Here is a 21504-nt window from a genome sequence, read left to right as displayed (position 1 = left end):
TCAGGTATTGGGACTCAGACTTTGATTTGCTTCACATGCTAAGGGGTTGTGCTTGCAAATTGATGTAAATGAATGGTTTATTTGGGAGGCTAATAAGCTAGCAAATGCCGCTTTTGGTGTACAGTATTGCGTATTTACTGTAATTAATGTATTTATATTGATTTGTATTTACTATAATGTATTTTTATGGTTTACATAATTTTCTGCTACATGATTTTCTCATTCCAATTCTTGGTATATAATACTGAGGAATAACACATTTTTAGAGTAAAATATAAACAGAAAACCCTGGGAACAAGTAGAATTTATTTTTTGCTGTCCATGCCAGTGACTTTCAGGAAAGTTCGTACTTTAAATATGTCAGGAAAGTTCGTGCTTTAAATATGTTTATATTTGATTGGAATAAAATGCCATAAAACAATACCATTTTGGTTAGAAGAACAGTTTATGAATCAGCAATTGTAATGAAACAGAATGTCATAAAACTGTTTTGTAAGGCCAGTAATCTTGCTAATGAGATTTAATTAGTATTGACTAGGCATGACATATCTAATTTTTTTCTTTTATATTTACCATATGCTCAGTTCATTTTTACCCCCACTTATTTCACCTTTATTTTTACCATTCTAACAAATTTTATATGCAAACGCGCAATTTTTTTTAATGGCCATTAGTGTTTTTCACATGAAGCGTACTTCCTAGCTAGGTGTTATATTACATTTTTTTCTTTGCTTGATGGCCATTAGTGTTTTATACCATGGACTTATTTCCTCACTAGGTGTTATATTACATTTAATTTTTATACATTTTTTTCATGTTATAGTAATAGCTATTCGGTCATCCTCCTTTAATGGATAAAAGTTTATTTTTGGATGGGAAATGTGTATTTTTTCTTTATGACTCCCAGTAATGTCTGGTTGAAGCTTCAGACATTATTTTAGATTCAATTGAATATGAATATGAGTAGATGTATTATAAAGAGGTTTTTTTTATGGTACTATCTCTGTTTATAAAAAGGGGTGATTTGACCCTCAGGCAGATAATTTTAGTGTGAGCTTTCATAATCATTTGTTGTTTTATTAACATTTGATTCATGTTTTAAATCCTATTTGCATTCTTTCACTTTTGATGGTTTCATGAAATATCCAAAACTTGAAGTGGCACAAATAACCTTGACAGTTATGATGCCAGGTAACTTTCTGATGATTAAATCAGAAAATCAGTCAACCCCTTGATGTCAGTATTTTAAAATTTAGTGTGTTAGTATCATGGGCTGGATAAAACATAATTGTTTTTAAAAGTCAGTAAAATAGGTAATTTTTTTTTATGTGTGTTCTAAATCTTCCAAAGTTTACAATTGATTACATGATTGTGTGCAGAGGTTGCATTTATGCACCTTGGTAATGTGCCTAATTGAAAAAGAAACCCACAAATTCAATTTGTAACTTGTTTACTTCTAAGTATTTACATTAAGTTTGAGTACTTTCAGGCCCTTCTGTGGCCCATTCTCAAGAGATGTTTGGGATGTTAGCCTGGGTCAAGGCCCAGCAGTCTTCTGGAACTTCTTCTCGTTGTGCTGTCATTTATGCGATGGCTGTTCTGGTTTTCTTGAGAGTTGCCAATCCCCTCTTGTCGCTCTGATATCCTGAGCTGATGGTCAATGGAATTCACCCTTGTGGTAAGGGTGTGGTCACCGAAAGTCTGTTGGGCAGGAAACCTAATCTCCAGGTCAGCAGGGTCAATCTTAGCTTCTTTTAATATCAAAGCTCGGCTTATGGGATCTTCTGAGGTAAAACCTTTGTTTCCTTCAATTACTTTGATCTCTCTGATAAGCGCACCTTCTACTACCCTCCTGTGACTAATTTTGTTGCTTTTGTATATAAGCCTACTGTTTTTGAAATCCATCCTATGGTCATTTTCCCAACAATGTCTAGCTATAGCACTCCCCTGAGAGTTAAGCTGTACTGCCCTTCTATGTTCTTGGACTCTAGTAGGGGAATAAGGACTAGAGTCCAAGAACATAGAAGGGCAGTACAGCTTAACTCTCAGGGGAGTGCTATAGCTAGACATTGTTGGGAAAATGACCATAGGATGGATTTCAAAAACAGTAGGCTTATATACAAAAGCAACAAAATTAGTCACAGGAGGGTAGTAGAAGGTGCGCTTATCAGAGAGATCAAAGTAATTGAAGGAAACAAAGGTTTTACCTCAGAAGATCCCATAAGCCGAGCTTTGATATTAAAAGAAGCTAAGATTGACCCTGCTGACCTGGAGATTAGGTTTCCTGCCCAACAGACTTTCGGTGACCACACCCTTACCACAAGGGTGAATTCCATTGACCATCAGCTCAGGATATCAGAGCGACAAGAGGGGATTGGCAACTCTCAAGAAAACCAGAACAGCCATCGCATAAATGACAGCACAACGAGAAGAAGTTCCAGAAGACTGCTGGGCCTTGACCCAGGCTAACATCCCAAACATCTCTTGAGAATGGGCCACAGAAGGGCCTGAAAGTACTCAAACTTAATGTAAATACTTAGAAGTAAACAAGTTACAAATTGAATTTGTGGGTTTCTTTTTCAATCTTCAGAAGAAAACTGAAAGAAGTTTTTGTTTGGTTCATAATGTGCCTAATGTCATCAGCTGTCATTTTAATTTATTTAACCATATTTGGAGTATCACTCCATGCATTGGTTTTATGCTGCAGATATATTGAATGAAAACTTCACTCTTCTACGATACTTAGGTTATCAGTCCTATTTTTTCCTTATTTTAGTTTCTTTCTACTCTTATTTCCTCACTGTTTTCTTTGGATTGCCTTTTTGGTTAGAAGTTTCTTGATCTTAGTGGTAACAGTGGTTATCAAATGCAAGTCTTGGCAACATTTCTTTGAGACTGATTGATAGGAGGCATATTTGAAGATGAAAGTTTATGATTGCCTTTAAATATTAAAAAACAGTTTTATGCATTCTATTGATGGTTTTTCCCTTGCCTTCCATTACTATTAAAATCTTGCTCTTCCGTCTTTTTAATTGTAATGGAAGTTCATAAATATATTTATTGCATATTTTTTGTCAACAGTGTCTACATAGGTAATCATTATCTTCATTTACTTTACCTTCTCTTTGGTAATCATTTCTTTTTAATAAATCATTTTGTGCCATAATTCTTGCTATTGTTAAGTCTGTAAAGACCCTGTCGATTCTAACAATTGAAGACTAGTTTGTTAACTTACTGTTTCTGTAAATTAATGGAAAAATTGGGAATTGCTGTACGTAATGACTGTCAAGAAAAGCAATGTTTCCACTCCAGTCCAGTTTTAATCATTATGGAACAGATCCACCAAAAATTCATTGACCCGTTATGAAGACCATATCTGAAGAGATTTTAAACACAACAGGCAAATGCAACACTATTTCCATTTAAAAAAAACAATTGTGACAGCACTGAAGATGATTAAAATGGCAGGTATTTTTAAAAAATGGTTTGTAGCATGGTTTCTCCCAAGATTAGTAGTTTTATAGATTTTTAGGTCAATGTAGTACTATCTTTGTTGATGAGAGCAAGCTTAGTAATACAGCACCTGTTCCATTAGGTGGCATATATGCAGGCTGCAGTAACTACAGGCCAATATGTATTCTCCCTGTGCTTTCCAAAATGCAGAAATTGCTTTCATCTGCGATTTAACCGGATTCAACTAGGCGCTAGAAATTATCCTATTGTTAAGACCTCAGGTTTGTAGCTACGAAAAATACAACTTGTCTTGGAAAATTTGTCATTTTTAAGCCACTGTATAAGTACATGGAATCTAAAAGGATTGTTAGCTGGTAATCAATATCCATATAGGAAGCAGTTAGGTACATGCAATGCTCTTTTAGATTTGACATGCATTTGCAATAGAACCTTGATAAGGGTTTTGAGTGTAGAGTGATTCAAATAGATTTTAGTGCTTCTTTCAGTTTAATATATCACAAGGCACTTTATTATAAACTTCAGAACCTTGGAGTGGGTGGATATGTTTTAGGTTGGCTTCAAGATTTCCTTACAGGTAGGCAGCAAGTTGCTGTTGATGGGATCTTAAGCAAACCAAGACCTAATGTGTCTGAAGTTTCACAGGGTAGTGTTCTTGGTCCACTGTATGCTTTTAATCCATACAAGTGATATTGTGGCCTGCCTGGAAAACAAGATTGTTCAGTATGACAATGATGCAACACTTATAGGTGTAGTAAGTCTCCACCTATGAGAAATGAAACTGCCCTTAGTTGAGTGGATTAGTTAATGGTGTAGTTAGGGGGGTATGAGGCTCAACTCCAGTAAAATGAAAATGCTATTGATCAGCAGATCTAAAACAGATTTTCTACCTCATCCTCCCCTTCAGGTAGATGGAACTGCTAAATGAGTATACAGCTTGAACTATTCTTGGTGTACCTTTTGACTCGCACCTTACTTTAGAGAAACATCTAATGACAAGTGTCAGTAAATGTGCCATGGAAGTTAGATTTTGTATGTAAGATCTCATATACTTATTTATAACAGTTATAAAATCAATGCAGCCTGTTTCATCATTTGCCCTTCCTTTACTAGAGTACTCTTCTCTGGTGTGGTTGTTGGCTTCTGCTAGGGATTTATAACTTTTCAGATAGTGGTTCATGGTGGTAGGTTTCTGTTTCTTAATATTAGCAGTTATGACTGGGGCCATCAACAGATGGTCTCTTGTTTGTCAATTTTTCATAAGTTGTACATATTTTGACAGATCTTTCACATTGACAATTGATCCCTGATCCCCTTTTCCTGTCAAAAGCAACCAGATTTGTTAAACAGCATCACCAATACGCAGTAAATATGCCTTGCTTTTGAACTTGCCAGTCTCAGCGGTCCTTTATTCCTCACACTGTTGGACTGTGGAAAAGTCTCCCATAGGATGTTGTACAGTTGGAACTTCAGAAATTTAAGCAAAGATGCAATGCATTACTACCCTAATACAGTTATCCTTGCATTTTTATCATTTACTTACATTTTTTCTGTTTATTTGTTGTGTTTATTTTTTCTTTAAAAAGTGATTTCTTTATTTCTCATTACTTTCTGTTACTTTTTTCTGTAGAAGCTTGAATGTTAGATTATTGGCCCCTGTGGGCATGTTATATATGAATAGAGTTCATCTTTTGAATAATAATAATAATACTGGTGAATAAAATGGCAGAATTCAGCAAATTAATCTTATATATCTTTTCTATTTTTTTTATTACTCACTTTTCTGGCTCAACGATACTTTGCAATAATTGGCCAATATTTAAATTGGGCTTTATTAATCAAAGACTGGCATTATCAGTATACTGGTATTATCAGAATACTGGTATATGGGAAGGTGTTCCTCTGGTCCAGATCAAGCAGGGGACAACGTCGGTGTTGGTATCATTCCATAAGAGAGGTCAATGTCAGGCCGGGGTCGTCTCTGGTATTCAGCTGGTATTAATGCTGGTGTAGCTCTGGCTTATCGCGATGTTTCAACCCTCTCGCAGGTCATCTTCATGGCTGGTCGCTTACTTTGTTGTTGTTGCTCTTGTTCTTGTTCTTGTTCTGGGTAGGAAAGCCCTATGGAAAAGCCTGAAAAAGGTATTTTGCATTGAGTTGAAGATACAGGAATTTTAAGATCGAATATTTGTGATTATTAGAATCAAAATGTAAAGAATAAATATTGACCATGTTAACAGTAGAGAACAGTTATTTCTAATAAAATATAGCATATTTATTTAAATTTTGTTGGTTAAACAACTGTCTGACTGTAGATTTTTGCATATGCCCCAAGTAAGCTGGAGGCCAGGTCACGCCTAGTTTAATTGTGTTTTGTATCTTTTAATTAAAAATAACCGTAGGGGAAGTGGTAATATTTTTAAGAGTAAATTTTAGTACATCTAGGGTTTAACACAGTTTGAACTGTACACTGGTAAAGAAAAATGATAAAATATTTTTTTTTCAAAAGTCTGTGTTCCAGCCTGTTTCTTGTATTGTTTTTGGATTGTGCTTGTGTGTGTGTGGGAATGCTATATGTTGGCTGTACTGGCATGCTTATGGGTGAATGTGAGTGCTGCAGTTGAAATATGTGTATGTCTCTCATCAGATAAACCACCTCTGTTTTTACTGAATACTTTTACAAATGGATTCTTATTTTCCATGGTATTGTGGTATTTGCACACAGTAGCTGATAAGCAACATCATTATACATAAATGAATAATAATTAAACTCATGAATTTCAAAATATACAATAATCTAAGGTGGAAGGATATACTAATATTACACAATAACAACTTTATGTGAATTACTGTGTGGTGATCCAAAGAAAAATTTGCTAAATTTATGATAAACATCTCTGTTTAGAGTTATACTTTAGGCGTGTATAGATAAATAGAAAAAATTACCTGATACTCGCTGAGATTTTTTGATAACAGCAACCTAGTTATTTCATTTGCATTAGTATTCTTATATGTTGATATGATTAAGTTGTTCCAAATAATGGTTGCATTTACATTCATTATATTACAAAAGAGGAAAAAGAGATAAAGAATAGTACTGTGGAAATTCACTAATCATTTTTCACTCAAAGAAGACATTACACAAAAGTATGTAAGGTTGAGGAAAAACTTTTTTCTACAAATGAAGTGGAGCAAATGGCTTTTCCTTGGTTCCGATTTTTAAAAAATTTAATGCTCATAATTTAATTACTAGTTACTGAAGCAGTTTGTAAATTAGTATCAAATAAGGCAAGTATGATTTTCGGAAGAACATTGTTATTCTTGCTTTGTAGTTTGTTTAGCGATGTGTGAGGCTGTTTTCCCTGGCTTTAAAAAAAACTTTCATTTGCTCTGATTTCTTGTTATTTATTATGTAATTGAGATTTTTTTTTTCTCTCAAAAGAATGAGATTTTCAAGGTACTCAATGCAGAGTAAGCCTACTTTCATTAGATAACTATATTAAACTGTTAATCCCCATGTGTATAGAATTTGAACCAAAACACTTTGAGGTCAATGAAATAGTTTCATATACATACTTACTTGCTGGATACCGTAGGGTTAATCATTAGTGATCTTTAGAGTAATAACATTGATCTCTTAACAAGCAAAATCTTAAAAGGTTCTGTACAGCTGTTGAATTGTAGTTTATAGCCTGATGGGAAACTATATAAAGAGATGGCCCATGTAAATTGGATGGAACAAATAAGAGTTGTATTATATGATGGAGAATAGTAAGCACAGTATATAAGACATGTGATGCCATTAATGATATTTATGTACAGTGGTCCCCCCGTATTCACGGGGGATGTGTACCAGACCCCCCCATGAATAGTAAGAACCCGCGAATGTTTGGAACCCGTATAAAAACGCTAATAACAGCCTATTTTGTTAGTTAAAACTCAAGAAAAACACACTAAAAATTTTCTTACTTGGTTTTTTTAATAGTTTTATCACAAAAAGTGCGTTTTATGATGAAATTTATATATAAAAAAAGAAAAAAAACAAACAAACAAACAAACGGGAATTTGTAGATATTTCTCATAGAAAAATACCGCGAATGTGCGAATTTTCCACGAATAATGCGGGGAAATGTTCCTGAGTCCGTGAATCCGGAGAACGCGAATACGTGGGGTCCACTGTATACTGATGCCCTGTTCCATGGAATATCAGTTCCATCTCTTCAGAAAGGAGAGCTAAAGGAGGTAGAAGGATCAGTTTTTTTTTTTTTTTTAATTAATGATTGGAAATGGATCAGTGCTGTAAGATGTTTTGTTATTTCATGACCAGTGGACCGTAATAGTCATCTTTAAATTAGTGAAGTTCTCTTAAAGATCAAAAGAATTTTCATTGGAAATTGATAACTTATAGAAATTGTAAATTTGAGTACAGTATAAGTTAACCACAGGGCCACTTAGCAGAATTGGTAGTTAGGATATAACATTTATTTTTTTACTCTGAGGAATGGCAATATTTACATTGAAAATAAAAATATTTTCATGTATATATATATTGTTGCTATCGCAAGTACTTTTTATGATAAATAGTTAATACTGATATATATTAAAGTATTGTATGGGTGCATGCTGAGAAAACAGATTTGATGTAGGAAAGACTTATTCGTAGTTGCTGTGAATCCTCGAAGGAGTTACCGATACAGTGGACCCTCCGTATTCACAGGGAATGCGTTCCAGACCCCCACGTGATTAGCTAGAATCCGCGAATACTTAAGAACTCCCTCTAAAAATGCTTATAAGTGTCTATTGTGAACGTGTAGGCACCAAAGTATCCCTAAAAATGCCATCCTATATCAAATATACATTAAAATATCATCCTGTTACTGTACATAGTACATATTAATCTTTGAAATATTAGTACGGTAATATATTTCAAAGTAAATTTTGCATTTTATGGTTAGAAATATACGTATGTACTATTTGACTTAATTACATACGTGGATTTGACTTAATTACATACGTATGAAAATAATCCAGTCCCCCCATAAGTATTCAGTCATACACGTTTTCTTTCATACAGTTACCATTCAAGCAATCCAGTTTTCTTTTTGCAAGGGAATTAATTGCACATAAAATCACGAGAGAGAGAGAGAGAGAACAAAAAGGATAATTGAAAACTTTAAGGCACATTCCATGTAAGGATCCCATGTTGCAGCAAACTCCTGAGCAACGTTGATCATTCTCCTAATTAGGGACAAACGTTCCAAAGTCAGGCCCTCCTCCTCCTGCTTCTGTTCCTCTCCAGAACCTGGAGTGTCTTCTTCCTACTGACAGACTTTGTCAGGTCTTCCCAATCCTGGTCTGTCAGGGGGTCAAAATGGTCATCAATGAGACTGGTGACTTCATCTTTGCTGATATCGTCAAAGCCTTCACCACCAAGAATTCTTGCCAACTGGACCACCTTATTAATGGCTGAATGTTGGATTTCCTTAGGAGAGAAGCCTGTATAAATCTGGCCACAACTTACTCCAGGGCTGCCTCCTTCACGTCCTTCAGCACGATCAGTCGATGACTGACAGACACGAGACAATTGTGAATTTACACCAATATTCTTTCAGTGTAAATTCAATGTCACAGTCCTTTGTATCAACAAGGTGTTGGAGGGAATTCCCGGTGTAGAGTGCCTTGAAGGCTCGGATCATGCCCTGGTCCATAGGCTGAAGGAGAGAGATGATGTTGGGAGGGAGGAACTCGAGCTGGACTTCCTTGTAATGAAGATCGAGAGGTCGGCCACTAGCATTGTCCATAATTAGCAACACTTGAACTCCATGTCCAGGTCGCCTAGGTTTTGCCTAACTTGAGGAATGGAGCTCTGGTGAACCAGTACTCTGTAAGGACTTGGTGATCCAGGCGTTGGTATTATGCATCCAGAAGACAGGCAGCAACAACTTGTTCTTATTCTTGAGTGCCCTGGGGTTTGCAGCCTTGTAAATGAGGCCTGGTTTCAGCATAAGCCAGCTGCATTTCCACATATAAGGACGGTAACCCTATCCTTCTGTGCCTGCATCCGGAGCCTTTGGCTTCATCCTTCATAAGGTACGTCTGGGACGGTATCTTCTTCCAGAACAGGCCAGTCTTGTCCGTATTGAACACCTGTTCTGGGCAGTTTCCTTTCTCCGAATTATTATCTGGAAGGCCTCAGAATATTTTGTGGCCACCTCTTTGTCAGCTGATGCTGCTTCCCCCAAGTAGGGAAACAAACTTTTGGTGGAACCGCTTCTAGAACCAGTGAAACCATCCTTTGCGTGCCTGAAAACCTTTGGGAGATGACATTCCCGGTTGTGGCTCTTCCTCTTCATCTTCGTCTTCTTCTTCAGGTGCAGATTCATCATAGCCAAAGAATTCTAATTCCCTTTCTTTGTCACCTTCCTGCGCCTCTAGTTTGCCGCCTTTGTATTCCTCTACATTGCTGTCTTCGGTACAGTTTATAGCTGCTGGTAGAGCTGTCGTGCTTTCTTGCGTTTGATGTTGGAGTCAGAGAGCATGTTCTTCATACGGCCGTCCTTTATCCAGTACGCAAGTGCAGATTCCATCCGTACGATTGATTTATTTTGCACTGTCGACACTATTTTAGCTGTACCAAAGTAGATCATGTTTACACTTTTTCTGATTTTACTTTTTTCTTAATGTATTTCACCATGCCCTCATTCACTTTAAAATGGCAGCCAACTGCAGTGAAACTTTTGCCCTCCAACATAGAACTTTCAGCTTCTCGTCGAGCTTCATGCCTACCTTCTTTCTTTTAGTCTCTGCCAGAAGCCTTAGAAAGAGCAGGGTGGTTTTTAGGAGCCATTTTGGGCATGATTCATACAATTATTTGGTGATCGGTAAAACACAGCTTCATAATTACGTCTTGTGTATATCAGTAACTTTCTACGCAGTGATGATGATGGAGATATGCGCAATACCCACAATTCTATCTTCGTGAGATGAGACTTTGGTTTCAACCAATCAATGCCAAGGTACAGCCAATGAATGCTGCTCCTGGATTAGCTGCTTTACAGATGACAACCAATAGTGTGTTGAGTATCATTTCATCTGGGTACTGCTCTAAGAGGGCATCATGGCATCATAAGAGTTACCCATCATAGGAGTTACCTGTGGAAAGTTGGCTTGGGTAAAGGGTCTTTTAAGAAAAACAAATTATGTTATTGAAATTTTGCTATGTCTACATTAATTTTTAAGGAACTGTGATATTTCAAAATTAATCAATCTTTTTGCACAAAAATATACTTAGTACATATGCATAAAAATACTGCATACCGCAGACGAAAACTTATGTCCCCTGCTCTATTCCCATTGTCTTACATATTTTAGATATGCTCTGCGTAATTCTAGTATCATCCTAAAACACTTTATATGCATGTATAATATATAAAAATCATCTTAAAACAAAACTTTTCATAAAATGTTTAGTATGCGCAGAATATCAATGCACAATTTATGCCCAATTAACCCAACGCAGAATAAGGTATCATCTCCCCTCTCTTTTTTTCTCAATGTATGGGATTCACAATGAAAATAGGAATGTAAAGCACCTGTAGGTGTGTTAACCTGATGACAATGAAGTGACTTCACTAACCATATCAAGAGGGAATACGTACAGGATAATTGTTCTGTTCCAAAACAGCTCAGAAGTTCATTGCATCAAAGGGGCCTGATGTTTTCCTCTAGGGGACCTGTGCAGCTGTGACTTGACACTCCATGTCCTGATGCACAATACATTGTGTGTGTGTGTGTGTGTGTGGTGTGTGTGTGTATATAATATATATTATATATATATATATATATATAGTGTTCCTCGTATTTGCGGGGGATGCGTACCAGACCCCCCGTTAATAGTTAGAACCCGCGAATAGTTGAAACCCCTATAAAAATGCTGAAAACCACCTATTTTGTTAATTAAAACTCAAGTAAAATCAGTAAAAAATTTTATACTTGGTTTTTTTAATAGTTTTATCCCCAAAATTGCATTTTATGATGAAATTGAAAAAAAAAAACCAGGAATTTGTGGATATTTCTCACAGAAAATACGCGAATGTGTGAGTCTGCGAATCCGGAGAACGCGAATACGTGGGGTCCACTGTGTGTGTGTGTGTGTGTGTGTATATATATATATATATATATATATATATATATATATATATATATATATATATATATATATATATATATATATAGTATAGATAGATAGATAGCAAAAATTGCTAATAACAACAAATCGGCAAATTTCAGCACAGTAACCAGATCTGGGCACCGATAACCAGTTAACCCTTTAATGCCAATTGGACGTATTAAACGTCGATATAAATTGTCTGTTGGGTGCCGATTGGACGTATATACGTCGATATAAAAAAGTTTTTTTAAAAATTCGCTGAAAAATAGTTATAGGCCTACTAGGCAAAAACTTTTGAATCATGTGCCTTTGGGGATGCTGGGAGCTTACGAATCAAGGCGTTATTTTGTTTACAATCGTTACCCAGGCGCGCAAGCGCGAATTTCTTTCTCCTCGCACTAAAAAGCATCAGCGACACGTCTCAGAAATTATTTCGTCACTTTGACATAATTTTTGCACCATTTCATATTAGCCGTTACATGGAGTATTATATATGAACATGTGCGCAATTTCATGTAGAATACAGCTAAAAACAACTCATGGTTGTAGCTTTTATCAGTTTTGAAATATTTTCATATAAATAACGATAAGTGCCAAAATTTCAACCTTCAGTCAACTTTGACTCTACCGAAATGCTCAAAAAACGCAATTGTAAGTTAAAACTCTTATATTCTAGTAATATACAATCATTTACCTTCATTTTGCAACAAATTGGAAGTCTCTAGCACAATATTTCGATTTATGGTGAATTTATAAAAAACAACTTTTTCCTTACGTCCGTGCGGTAACTCTTCCGAAAAAATCATAAATTTTTTTGTCCGATTGTCGTAATGTTTGCACCATTTTAAATTAGCCGTTACATGAAGTTTTATATATGGAAATGTGCACAATTTCACGTAGAATACAATGAAAAACAACCCATGGTTGTAGCTTTTATCAGTTTTGAAATATTTTCATATAAATAATGATAAGTGCAAAAATTTCAACCTTCGGTCAACTTTAACTCGACCGAAATGGTCAAAAAACGCAATTGTAAGCTAAAACTCTTACATTCTAGTAATACAGGCAGTCCCCGGGTTACAACGGGGGTTCCGTTCTTGAGATGCGTTGTAAGCCGAAAATAGTCGTAAGCCGGAGCATTGTCAAAAATCCTAAGAAAACCTTACTTTTAATGCTTTAGGTGCATTCAAAACTATGTAAACTGCATTCTTATTGCATTTTTCATAAAAAAAACCTTTAAATATTGATTATTTTGCATTTTTGGTGTCATATTTCATCTGCCAGATCAGCGTTTGTTTCATCTGCCAGATCAGCATTTGTAGGTGTCGTAACTCTGGAACATGCGTCGTAACCCTGGAACATGCGTCGTAACCCTGGAAATAATTTCTGATGAATATAATTGAAAAGCGTCGTAACCTCAGAACGCCATAAGCCGAGACCGTCGTAACCCAGGGACTGCCTGTATTCACTCATTTACCTTTATTTTGCAACAAATTGGAAGTCTCTAGCACAATATTTCGATTTATGGTGAATTTATATTAAAAAAAAAACATTTTCCTTACGTCCGCGCGGTAACTCTTCCGAAAAAAATCTGACATTTTTTCGTCCGATTGTTGTAATGTTTGCACCATTTTAAATTAGCCGTTACATAAAGTTTTATTTATGAAAATGTGCGCAATTTCATGTAGAATACAACAATAAACAACCCATGGTTGTAGCTTTTATCAGTTTTGAAATATTTTGTCTATAAATAACAATAAGTGGCAAAATTTCAACCTTCGGTCAACTTTGACTCGACTGAAATGGTAAAAAAACGCAGTTGTAAGCTAAAACTATTACATTCTAGTAATATTCAAATATTTACCTTTATTTTGCAACAAATTGGATGTCGCTAACACAATATTTCGATTTATGGTGAATTTATGAAATAAACTTTTTCCTTACGTCCGCGCGGTAACGCTTCCGAAAAAATCATACATTTTTTCGTCTGATTGTCGTAATGTTTGCACCAGTTTAAATTAGCCGTTACATAAAGTTTTATATATGAAAATGTGCACAATTTCATGTAGAATACAACCAAACACAACCCATGGTGGTAGCTTTTATCAGTTTTGAAATATTTTCATGTAAATAACGATAAATAGAAAAAATTCATCCTTTGTCAACTTTAACTCGACCGAAATGGTCAAAAACTGCAATTGTAAGCTACAACACTTACAGTCCAGTAATATTCAATCAATTACCTTCATTTTGCAACAAACGGAAAGTCTCTAGCACAATATTTTGATTTATGGTGAATTTTTGAAAACATCTTTTTTTTATGTCCGCTCATTACGAATTCATGCATCATTTTGTGATAATATTTTCTCTGTATTGCCTTGATTGTTTTACAATGTGTTATATACCAAAATGATCGAAATTTAGTGTACAATACAATGAAAAAAAATTAACTCGTTAGCTTTAACAGTTTTGCTCACAGTGCGATTTGTATACAATTATGTGAAATTTTTTTTCACGCTGTCATATACCCCAATATTTATATATGGTAATGATATTTTTTTCATTTCTGATGCTTGCATACTAAACTTCAGGCAATGAAAAAAAAAAGAAGCCAAAAATGAACTCTTAATCTTTAAAACTAAGTGTGGTGTGATTTTTTGAAAAAAAAAAAAAAAAATTCCGCTTCGGCGCTCGCTCGCGAACGCCGCCGGCATACGGGAGACGATTTTTAAAATTCCGCTTCGGCATTTAAGGGTTAATGACGCCTCTATTTGGTATTTATCGGTGCCAATACTCTATTATTGGTGCTGAAAATTGTCAATTTTTGAAACTAGATAAGCCCCATAAAACTGGATCGTCGATAACCACCAATTTTTGGTGCTAGGCAAGCACCATAAAACCGGATCGCCGATAACCGGGGAATGCATGTATACAGTCGACCCCCACTATTCGCACACTCACAATTCATGGGCTCAACTATTCGCACGCTCACAATTCACAGGCTCAACTATTCGCACGCTCACAATTCACGGGCTCAACTTTTCGCAGATTTCAGTGATAAGGTTCTTCAGCTTGAATTGAAACTTCCTTTCAAGACAATTGCAACACTCTTGATTTCCTGTAGCAATAATCGAGCATCCAATTTTTCTGGGGACACTATATACCCATTATTTGCAGAAAATTTGCCTATTCAAATTTTTTTATATTGAGAAATATTCACAAATTACAGTGGACCCCCCGTATTCGCGTTCTCCGGATTCGCGGACTCACACATTCGCGGATTTCTCTCGGGAACGTTTCCCTGCATTATTCGCGGAAAATTCGCGCATTCGCGGTATTTTCTATGAGAAATATCCACAAATTCCTGGTTTTTGTTATCAATTTCCTCATAAAATGCACTTTTTGTGATAAAACTATTAAAAAAACTAAGTATGAAAATTTTTAGGGGTTTTTCTTAAGTTTTAAGTAACAAAATAGGCTGTTTTTAGCGTTTTTATAGGGGTTCCAAACATTCGCAGATTCTAACTATTCACGGGGGGATCTGGTACGCATCCCCCGTGAATACGGGGGGACCACTGTACTGTATTTTCATATAATTTTCATGACTAAATGCACTTTTTGTGATAAAATTATTAAAACACTCATGTTTCTTTGCTTGGATAGAGCTGATTGTCGACACTGACTTGCCGTACATCCTAGTGAGATCAGTTACATGTGCACCACTTTCATAATTCGCTACAAGTTCTTTCTTGAAGTCTTATCGTATTTCCAGTCTTTTTTTAACAAGGGGCTGGCACTTGCAACTTTATTTGGCCCCATGATGGCTTCTTTGCAATGAGTTTTAACGGCAAAATAGCACAAAACACAACAAACAAATGTGGTGATTCGGACTGTGAGCTTGATGATGCTTGTTCAATGTGAAACAAAGCCAGAATGGGTCATGAGAGAAGACTGGATGCTTTGTTTGGGCTCTTGATATGGGGACTGGTCACGTGTTGGGCCCCGGATGGAGCCTTCCCGAGCGTACGAAAACCAAAGAAACCTATGATAACAGACAAAATTCCGTAGAAAAAAGTGTACAAAAACCAAAACATACAAGAGGCGTACGAAAACTGAGGTTTGACTGCATTACTATTACGTATCATAGTTATACTGTATTATAGAATATCAACATTGTCATGTGACACCGTTTGAATTTGGTATTGTTTATACTATTCTCAAAATCTCGGGTGATTGAGTATCATCTTCACTACCAATAGTTGTTAGAAGAGATAAAATTTGGAGATACCTTTTCTTGTAAATTAACAAAGTTTGGTTGAAAACGTGCACATTATAACTTCAGCATTAGGTACGATTTCTCCAGTTCCAAGCTTCACTTTCTCCTGGCCATTATTCATTTCATTCAGCTTCGGCTATAACCTGCAGCTTTAATTTACTAGTATTCTTTCTTGAGATCTCCATTGCATGAGGGTTGAACAAAATTGTATTTTTACTTATGGAAGCCAACATTGAGAATTGACAGGGTTTAACAACTTGACAATTTTAATGGAGCTCTTAATAAACGCTCAATAATTATGATAATTGACATCAGCAATCAGACGTTTCTCAGTTCAGTTGTTTGTCAATACAGGTTTACAGTTGTTTCACCCAGAATTCTAAAAACTGGAATTTTTTAATTAGGGTGGAGGAGTATCATTACCATTACAGTTGATGAGAGAGAGAGAAAGAGAGAGATACTATTGCCTTGGTTAGGTTGTTACACTAATAGATATCCACTTGCAAAAGTTGAATAATAGTTTTATTGAAAATACTATTGCGCTATTTGCATTCTGGTTTTGTTTGCAGTCTTAAAATAATGGGCTGATCACGTTTTACCATTAGCATCACTGTCTAGTTGCCGAATGGATCTTAATTCAGAGATAACATTCCTTTCGTAAATTATCAAAGATTGGGTTTAACAAAGCTGATTCTATATCATGTTTTTCATACATGCATTGCTTAAAAGGGAAACCTTTGTTTTGTTTACATTTCATTGCCATTTGCAAACAATTGCCAAGGACAATACAGTAATGTACTATAATTATTGTACATACTAATTGTCATTCATATGGCTGAATTGTCCTAAACAGTTACAAACAGCTTTGCGTGCTGCCTCACTTGATGTTTGCTGTGATTTTGTTAAAAAGCCAGGTTGTAACATGAAAGTAGAAAGTCTCATAAAATCATTTAAAAAAAGCCATGGATGGTACCGAAGATGATTTGTATGATAGCGACGATAAAGCCGAAGTCGACTCGCCAGAACCAGACTGGAATCCTTATGATGTGATGAATCTTGTGATATGTATGGGAAACTTTTAATTAAAAATGAATATGTATTATATTATCCTCAATGTTATTATTACCATAGCTACACTATTTGAAATATCTGAAAGGTTACTGAAACCTAAACATTAATATAGAATTATTCCTCAAATAGGCTATTTGTTATGAAGATATGCCAATAATATATCAGGTGAAAATGGTTTTATTACCTTTAATATCAGTTAATTTCATAATGGGAATCTTCATGTATGTTGGTGGTTATTGCACCAAGGCCAAGGCTAGCCTACCAACACACATCTTAGAATTCAAGGTTTGATTTTTAGAATTGTAGTCTAATACGATCCCCAATTTTTAGGGGTGAATTTTAGGATTTAAAGTTTGTCTTATACGCAGAAATATATGGTAATTTTTTATCCTGTTAAATAAATATGCACGTAACTTAGATACTGTATACGTGCTATGACTACATATTAGTAGGGGCACTAATAAGAGATTGCTCAGTTAGGTGTTTATGAGGATAATGAATGGAAACAATGAAATCTAGACTGGTAGAGGAATATTAATTAAAAGTAGATCCTCCTGAGCAATTAAGACTAAGATGAAGCTCTCATAAAACTGTCAGTACAGTACTTAAGATAGCAAAAATCTCCATTATGTTGAAATCTCTTGAGATCACTTTCCATATATTGGAAATTAGAAAGGGAGCCAAGAAATATGAAAATATGACCACTTTATACAGGCAGTAGTACCTAGTTATTGGTAGGGGTTCCGTTCTCTTTGGGGTGCTGATAAGTGAAAACCACCGTTAACCGAAACTTAGTGATTTATGGCACTTTTGATGCTGAGTTTCAGTTAATGGCACCAATAACCAGTTAATGGCCCCTCTGTTAGGTATGTTAGGGCGCCATAAATCGCCAATTTTAGGGTGCTAGACAAGTGCCATAAAACTGGATTGCATTTACTGAGTCCACTGATAACCAGGGGCTGCTTGTTTTGAAAATCAGAAAGGGAATCAAGAAATGTGAAAATGTAAGAGTGCTTACTCTTAAACATACTGTAAACAGCAAGAGATACATACTTGGAGGGGGGGATACCCATGGAGCAAAACAAAATTCATGTGTTAAAATGAAACTGGAATGTCATTAGGAAACATTATTCCTAATGGAACTTAAAATGCCATGATTAACTTTTGTGAGTAGTAAATAGTTGTGACATTGGCAGTAATCACTGGACAAAAAAAAAATGTTGGAAGATAGTGGTGTTTATACTAAAAAGACTGAAGAGTAATAGCTTCAGGGTCTTGAACTGCCCATACCATAGTGGAAGAGGAGTAAATTGTTAATTTTCGGATTGTTGCTGTAGGCAGGATAAAGGACCTTCCTGTCTAGAGTCCACTTACATTCCATCACTGTACCAACAATGGTACTATTCTGGCCTAGACATTCTAGGAAAGAATTCTTAATATTAGTTGGTGTGCCCTATGGAACCCCAGTAGAACTACGGGGATAACCACTTGAGGGTAAGCAGCAGCTACGCTATCTAATACATTGTATCGTGATGCTAAAAGTTGAGCATTCAGGTTCAGAATAAGCAAAATGCAAGCAGTAGATTTAAAGTGAATTTGAGAGGGATTTTCAAGAAGTATGTATGAGGATCATTATCAGTTGCCCTGAAAGTAACTGCCTATTGACTGTGATTTGAATGCCTTCTCAATTTTTTACTGTAATGGGCTGTCATCAAGTTTTGTTGTCTTGTTGAATTATTATCTGTAAATAATTCAGTTAAGTTTCTCAGAAACATTTTCTGTTTCTTTAGAAATAAAAGATGGCCACACCAAGAATTTAGATGATAGTTATTTGTAGATGTCAATGTTTGATAGATAATGACTTTTAGGTGCATATTTATATATACTACTATACTTATCTTAGAAAGTTTCAATTTCTTATTTTACATATCTTTTAAGAATTATTTTAGTTTTTATGGCTTACTGGTAATTAACAGGTCTCATTAAAAAATTATAATGTATTTTGTCATGTTTAGACAGAGCAAATAAAAGTTTTCAAGCTAAATTTATGCTTTTGTTGGCCTCAGAAGTAGGCTTATTGTTTTTCAAATATCAGAAAATTTGTAGGCATTGTTGTTGTGGTTGCTATAATATTGAATTGAATTTGGTTATTGCTTGTTTGCATATTTAAAGTTGCTAATGTGAGTCAGACTTTCTCTTGAATTGAGTTCAGGTAAGTATCCCATCTTTGTTTGAGAGATACTTCTGCAAGAAGGTATGTGCAGTAGCTTTGGATCACTGAAATAGTGGTGTGGTCTTTCAAAACTTTTTCATCGTAATTCTCCTCCACTGTGAACTTACAAAATTAACAGATGATTCAAAAGTTTTATGGTATGCCTAACCAAATTTTTGCATTGTGTATTTTGCTTTTTTCATATTAATTTTGATTAATTAGTTTTGTTCCCTTTGTCTTGTATATTATATTAACCTATAGAACACAACACTTTTAAGGAAACAACTAGGGTCTTGACTATCCTTTACTGAAGATTATTGAATTCTTGAATGTGCTGTGTGATTTTAGTATGATTTTGCTCATGTGTTGACTGTAGTGATTGAATTAGATTTGTAGTATGCTGTATGACTAGGTTATTTAAATGGTAACAATTAACAAACTTCCATTGTGCTTTTGACTTTAATGTTTTAGTATTATCACCCCAAGAAACATATGATACAATTGACCTATACAGATCCTCTTTCTCTCTCAACTGATTTGAATGGTTGTATAGTTTAGATGTAAACCAAAATCCCTTGTAAACAAGTAGAATATCATATTTCTTTTACCTTTATCCAAGTGATTTTGTTAGTGTTTGTGCTTTCTAGTGTGTATAGTGTGTAATGGAATGTTTGGTAATGAAAGTTCATGAAATCTTTTTACGCATTTTGCAAGTGCTTATTACATTTTATTTCATGTCAAAAGAGCAAGGGAATTACAGTAGTAGTACATAGTAGATCTTATTTGAGATAGGGAAATATAATACTACAAATCTTTTGAGAACTTCGAATCAAACTTTGATTAGCAGTTTCTTGGCAGGGTTTAAAAGGTTTTGACATTATGAAAGAGGAGGATATTTGTTTTTTACTTAACCTTTATTGAAATGTGGTGGCCTACAGTATTTCCATTGTTACAATGGGAACGGTATTGTGATTGAGGCACATATTTTTCTATTTTGGAAATATTAGCAGAAAATTTTTGAAAATAAGTGATTGTTTGATTGTTCTAACAATTCATAACATGCTCATTCATAGAACCAATCCAAAACACAAGCTTCCACAGAATAGAATGCCTGTATATAAAAAGCAACAGAGTGACAAAAGAAGAGATAGGCACAATAAAAAAGATATGAAAGATATGCATGAGTAAACAACAGTTAAGAAGTGTCAGAAGAATTAAGACAAATTGGCATGGCTCTTTAAAGCAGGTTTGTAGCCTTAGCAACCTTAACTTTGCCTAAAAAACTGCTGAGCAACTTTTAGTAATATATACTGGGCAGATTGGAAAAATAGCATATTAATAGAATATTTGTTTTCCTTTGCCTGATAAACTTATAACTTTGCTGTAAGGCTATCTGTAAATTGAAATTTTCTTTGAAGGCTTTTGGAATTAAGATGTTTTTATATTTGTTCACATTGATTACCATGATATTGTAAACCTTTATGCATTAGAAGGTTAGATTTTTTGCTTAAAATTAGTATTTGGATTTTTGTTGGACCTGAGGCTATTTTGATCTTGGTGTCTTTAACAAATATTTCGCAATAGTATGTTGAGTATAAAACTTTCCACTAACATTAGCTATGATGTAACTGATTGATAAATGAAAGAATATATGTATAAAATAGTAGCATTTTATTATTGAATAAAGAAATGAAAATGAAGAGTTAAAGTAGCCAAGTTTTTTTTATTAGGGGTAATTTTCTGTTCAGTTATGTATATACAGGACAAAGATGCACACTAGTGCACTCATTCATAAAATACAGTACAGAGCAATAATCAACAAGTTTAGAATGTGGAATACAGGTTATTATTGAAATTCACATGTGCATTTGATGAAAACGATCTTCACTATGTTGAAAGTCACCACTTGAATTAAAATAATTTATTTTCAGAAATCTTTCATGAAGGAAATTATTTCTCGAGTTCCAAAGGCTAAGGAATTTGTAAAGCAATTGCTTAACTGTGAAGGGAACCAGGCTACTCTAATGAAATCATTATTACTTATTATCAAATTTAAAACTATTGCAGTTGGGAAATTATGACCAGCTTATCCTAAGCTAAAAATATTAATCATCTTGTACTTTTACCACAACTAGTGGCAAACTAAGAGGCCTAGTTTTATGGATTCATTATTTTCTGGTTATTGTAAATCACTTTCTCAGGTAGTCTGCCAACTTCTGTAAAAATGGAAGTACAGTATGTAGCAGTTTTGTTATTATTGTCTTTGGGTGTATTAGGTGGTAAGGTTATATGTACCACTTTCAT

At 34.9% G+C, this 21504-nt stretch overlaps 1 protein-coding gene across 17 annotated transcripts in view; it reads left to right on the top strand.

The window, feature by feature from the left end:
* The window catches only part of LOC135216899 (serine/arginine repetitive matrix protein 2-like), a 622749-nt gene that overhangs the window by 532298 nt on the left and 68947 nt on the right, over positions 1–21504 (top strand). The window lies entirely within an intron of this gene.

The sequence above is a fragment of the Macrobrachium nipponense genome, chromosome 19 (genome assembly GCF_015104395.2).
Source record: "Macrobrachium nipponense isolate FS-2020 chromosome 19, ASM1510439v2, whole genome shotgun sequence".
In the NCBI taxonomy this organism is placed as follows: domain Eukaryota; kingdom Metazoa; phylum Arthropoda; class Malacostraca; order Decapoda; family Palaemonidae; genus Macrobrachium; species Macrobrachium nipponense.
The sequence above is the reverse complement of the archived record's forward strand: the minus strand, read 5'-3'. Positions and strand labels throughout refer to the sequence as shown.